Source organism: Engystomops pustulosus, chromosome 2 (assembly GCF_040894005.1).
Source record: "Engystomops pustulosus chromosome 2, aEngPut4.maternal, whole genome shotgun sequence".
In the NCBI taxonomy this organism is placed as follows: Eukaryota; Metazoa; Chordata; class Amphibia; order Anura; family Leptodactylidae; genus Engystomops; species Engystomops pustulosus.
Window position 1 is genome coordinate 139,433,135 of NC_092412.1, and position 5,544 is coordinate 139,438,678.

General features: G+C 42.4%; 1 long non-coding RNA gene across 1 annotated transcript; it reads left to right on the plus strand.

Annotated features, from left to right (window-relative positions):
• The first annotated feature begins 1,147 nt into the window (after positions 1–1,147).
• LOC140116612 (uncharacterized) lies at positions 1,148–3,699 on the plus strand. The gene is made up of 3 exons (XR_011852851.1): positions 1,148–1,197; positions 1,283–1,430; positions 2,760–3,699. It is a non-coding gene; the product is annotated as an uncharacterized lncRNA (long non-coding RNA).
• The last annotated feature ends 1,845 nt before the right edge of the window (positions 3,700–5,544 follow it).

Genomic DNA, 5,544 nt, shown 5'->3' on the forward strand with positions numbered 1-5,544 from the left:
GAAAAAATGGGCCGTGTCAGGAAGGTGAAAAGTGGCTTTGCCATTAAGGGGTTAAGTGTTAAGAAGTTCCTACTACTCTGCACTAATTACCTGTATTAACTGTTTCTGTTTGAACTTGTTTCATGTATAAAAGACACCTGTCCACACATTCATTCAATCACACTCCAGTCTCTCCACCATGGACATAAACCAAAGAGCTGTCTAAGGACACCAGAGCCCAAGTTGTAGACCAGCACAAGGCTTGGATGGGTTACAGAACAATAGGTAAGCAGCTTGGTGAGAAGACAACTGGCACAACTGTTGGAAAATGGAAGAAACACTAGATGACCATCAATCTTTCACTGTCTGGGGAACATAGCAAAAGAGCTCTCACCTTGTGGGTTGAGGATAATTCAGAGAGAGGTCAGGAATCTGCTTAATACTACATAGGAGGACCTGGTAATCTCAAAGGTTACCGTTAGTAACACTAAGCCATCATGTCCAGGCTGGTTTGAAGTTCCCCACTGACCATCTATCTGTATGATGCAGAGGAGGCATCGTAGAAGGTTGTGTGGTCAGTTGAGACCAAAATAGAACTTTTTAGTATCAGCTCTACTTTCTGGGTTTGGAGGAAGAAGAAGACTGAGTATAACCCTAAGAACACCATCCAAAAGCAAGGGAGGGGAAACATCATACCTTGGCGTGGTTTTCTGCAAAAGGTAGAGGACAACTACACTATATTGAAGGGAGGATGGATGGGGCCATGTATCACAAGATTTTGGACAAGAACTAAGAGCATTTAAGATTGGTCGTGGTTTGCTCTTCCAGTATGACAATGACCCAAAACACACGGCCAAGGCAGCTAATGAAGTCCTCCGTATGAAGCATTTTGAGGTTCTTATGTGGTCTAGTCAGTCTCCAGACCTAAATCCAAAAAGGAAAGGAGCTGAAACTCAATGTTGGAAAGCGATAGACCTGTAAGATGGAATGGGCCAAAATTTCTGCTGTAGTGTGAGCTAACTCGGTCAAGAAATATAGGAAACGTCTGACCTATATAATTTGTTTCTGTACTAAATATTACATTCTTTTTATTATGGTATCAAATACTTATTAATGCTAATAAATATTTTAAAAATCATACAATGTGATTTTCTGTATTTTTTTTAGACTCTTATAGTTGAAATGTACCCACAATAAAACATACTTATTTCGACAACTGTAAGTATTGCTTTTTACCTACACTCTTTGAAACATTGTGTTCGGGTCCTGGACAGCTGAGACATGGCCTCTCCATTATTTACAGTATCATACAAAGTCCAGAGAACCAACCCCTCCCACTCGGTTCATCTCGCAGTGGGAAGTGGACCTTCAAGTGATGTTCACCTCAGAACAAAGGGAGCGAATCTTCTCCCTATCCCATGAGTCATCTATCAGCTCACGCTTCCAAGAAGGTAATTGCATATTGCTGTCAAGATGGTATGGGGTTCCATCCCGGCTCCATTCTATGTTTCCAGAGCCAACCCGACTTGCTGGTGGTGTGGGACATCTTCTGGTCATGCCCAACACTCCCACCCTTTTGGGATGCTTTACGATCCGCTATTAGGCAGATAGATGATTACACCCTGCCCCTTGATGTGGCTCTTTTCCTACTTCAGCACAGCGAGATGTCATTTAAAGTGTACAAGCGTTCACTTCTTCATTTCCTCGTTATGGCGGCACGCTCATGTATCTCGCTCTTGTGGCGTCAAACAGATGCCCCTTCTGTATCCCTCTGGCTCTCGAAGGTCAATGAAATAATGCACATGGAGAAACTTACTGCCTCAGTACATGGTACATTCCACATGACCTGGCTCCCCTGGACACTGTTCAGGCAATCGGCAGCATGTAGGTCACTCGACCTCTGGAGAATAGTCCGTTTACCAGCATGGGTGCTCTCCCATTTGATGGACTCCCTAGCAAACTGACGACCCTTTCTCTCTCTCCCGCTTTCTGTCCCTGTGTGAGACAGAGCTATCTTCCTCCCTTCCCCCTTTTTTATTTCCTCTTATTCTCCACCCATCATCTCTCTTCTCTCTCCCTTTCCTGTTTACACCTCTTTTTGTCACTCTATCCCTTGCTCTCATCCCTTTCTCCCAACCCCACCCCCCACAAGGATATCTTGCCCCCTCTCTTCTTCATATTAGGCCACATTACTGTGTCCATCTGGCCAACCCATACATTCTATGTTGTTCTTAAACCAGATTGCTGCCGAGCGGTTTTGTTGTTCATCTATTTTCTTATCTTGTGTATCTCTCTGATATGTATTATTTACATTTAAAAATGTTTGCATAAATAAAGAATTTAAATTTTTTTTTAAAAAGTATTGCTTTTCACTGAACTAAAGCCCCTGTGGAAAATGCACTGCTCAAAATAGGGAACACATATACTTGGAGTTATATTCTATTGTTTATCAAACTTCTGTGAAATCAAACTGTCCACTTTGGAAGTAACACTGACAATCAAATTCACATGCTGTTGTGCAAATGGAATAGACAACAGGTGGAGAGTATTGGCAATAAGGAAGGCACACTCAAAGGAGTGGTTCAGCAGTTGTGGACCACAGACCACTTCTCGGTACCTATGCTTTCTGGCTGATGTTTTGGTCAGTTTTGAATGTTGGTGGTGCTTTCACACTCATGGTAGCATGAGAGGGACTCTACAACCCACACAAGTGGCTCATGTAGTGCAGCTCATTCAGAATGGAATGTCAATGGATAGTTTTTCTGTGTCTATCATCGTAGTGTCCAGAGGCTGGGGGGGCTACCAGGAGACAGGCCAGTATACCAGGAGATGTGGAGGGGGCTTTACAAAGGCAACTACTCAGTAGCAGGACCGCTACCTCTGCTTTTGTCCAAGTAGGAATAAGAGAAGCACTACCAGAGCCCTGCAAAATGACCTCCAGCTGTTCAGAAATGTGCATGTGTCTGCAGAAACAGTTAGAAACCGATTCCATGAGGATTGTATGAGGGCCCGATGTCCACAAATGGGGGTTGTGTTCACAGCCCAACACCGTACAGTGCTTGGCATTTGCCAGAGAACACATGCAAATTTGCCACTGGTGTCCTGTGCTCTTCACAGATGAGGGCAGGTTCACCCTGAGCTGATGTGACAGAGTCTGGAGACGCTGTGGAGAATGATCTGCTGCCTGCAACATCTTTCAGTATGATCAGTTTGGCAGTGGGTCAGTAATGGTGTGGGGTGGTAATTCTTTGGAGAACCACACAGCCCTCCATGTGACTACCATTAGGTACCGAGATGAGATTCACAGACAATACTTGTGAACAATATGCTGGTGGAGTTGACCTTGGGTTTCTCCTAATGCAGGACAATGCTAGACCTAATATAGCTGGAGTGTGTCAACAGTCCCTGGAAGATGAAGGGATTGAAGCTACGGACTGGCTGGCTCATTCCCCAGACCTTAATCTGATTGAGCACATCTGAGACATCATGTCACCAACGTCACGTTGCTCCACAGACTGTCCAGGAGTTAGTGGTTGGTTTAGTCCCAGTCTGGGAGGAGATCCCTCGGGAGACCGCAACCTCACCAGGAGAATGCCGAAGTGTTGTAGGGAGGTCATACAGGCATGTGGAAGCCACACACACTACTGAGCCCCATTTTGACTTGTTGTGCAGACATTAGATCAAAGTTGGATCAGCCTGTAGTGTGTTTTTCCACTTTAATTCTGAGGGTGACTCCAAATCCAGGCATCCATTGGTTAATACATTTGATTTCCATTGATGATTTTGTTGTCAGCACATTTTGAGCAGTGTATATTTGCAATGTCTACATTTTTCTTTTCTAGTTTTTTTACAGTAGGAGCCCAGCGATAATAAGAAAATAAGGATGTCTTAATTTGCATTTACATTTTCTGTCTTACACCCAAAGGTTTACACGATTACATGTGTGAATGTATCCTTAGAGATGTATCCAGCTTTAAAGGGAACCTGTCACCAGTTTTTACCCCACTCATCCACTGGTCTCATGAGGTAGGGTTTGAAATGTCCTTTTTAGAATTCCCTTTTTATGTGAAATTTAACCTGTTTACCTATAAAAAAAAATCTTCCATCCAGTCAACCAAATATGACTCTTCTCACCTCATTTTCACATCAGATAAATTAAATTAGTGGTTGTAGGGGGTGTTATTTTAGAATCCTGTAAATATGGCTCCATAGTACCTAGAAACCCGCTGTGTCAAATTAAAGACAAGAATCAACTTTCAGATCACGTTAAGCTTACGGTTCTATGAGTTGCAGAACTGAACATACAGGCAGTTAAAATATAGGCGGGAAATGGATCTTTATCTGCAGCTTGCATTTCCAACTATTTCTTTAGCTGTCTGTATCTCTGCGTCTGTAGCTCAGAAAGTCATCTTTGGGGAAGTGACATAACCCCTGCAGCCACTAAAGTTGACTCGTCTCATGTTCAAAAATGAGGTAAGAAGAGTCATATTTGCCTGACTTTGGGGGAGATTCTATATAGGTGAATGTGTGACATTTCACATAAGAGGCAATTCTGGAAAGAAGATTTCATACCCTACCAAAGTGGGCAGTCTTGGTGTAGTGGGGTAAAAACTGGTGACAGGTTCTCTTTAATTGTTTGCTAATACCAATTAGACTTACTAGGGTATGTAGTACAAGTCTCCTAATTCAAAAGGTCATAACCTTTTTTCAAGAGCAGGCTTTTCTTTTGGGAAAAATTGGACTTTCTAGTGGTTCCATTTAATTTTTCAGTGTACATGGAAGCTGAAAAAAAAATCTAAATTTGGAGGAGTAACAATTATTATATAATTACAAAATAAGTTATTTTTATTTTTTAGCATATCACTGTATTTTGATATTTGTAAAATATATTTCTATGTTATGAAAGAGATCTCATTCTGTGGAGCCATCTTTGGTTTTAATTGTACATTTTCGAAAATGTTATCAATCTTTTCTATCATTTTGTATTAAAATGTTTGTATGGTAAAACAGTAAAATACAGAAGAGGCAGTTCTGGCAATTTTTTAAATTTCATATATATTTTTTATTGTGCATTTACGGTATACTAACAATAACAGAGATAGGAGGGTACACAGGCCTACAGAGCTGAAAAAAAAGCCAAACAAAGAAATCACAAAACTAAAGGAGAGAAAGACAAGGGGAATTGAGTAGTAAAAGGGCAGCCGCACCCCTTACTGTTCTGGAATACAATAAGTGGTACCATATATTATGGAACTTTTTCAGATGACCCATTGAGATCCTCCGATTTTACCGAGCCGAGACCCCCAATTTTACCGCAGAAAACTGGGAAAACCTATTGACTCGAGTATAAGCCAAGGGTGTAGTATACAGCCAGCCAGCCCCCATGTAGTTTACAGCCAGCCCCACGTAGCATACAGCCTGCCCCACGTAGCATACAGCCTGCCCCACGTAGCATACAGCCAGCCCCCATGTAAAAAAAACGTAATACTCACCCTCCGGTGTGTCCCCGATGTTCGTCACGGCTCCTGATCCCCGTCGTGGCTCCCGGTGGCTTCTGATGACGTC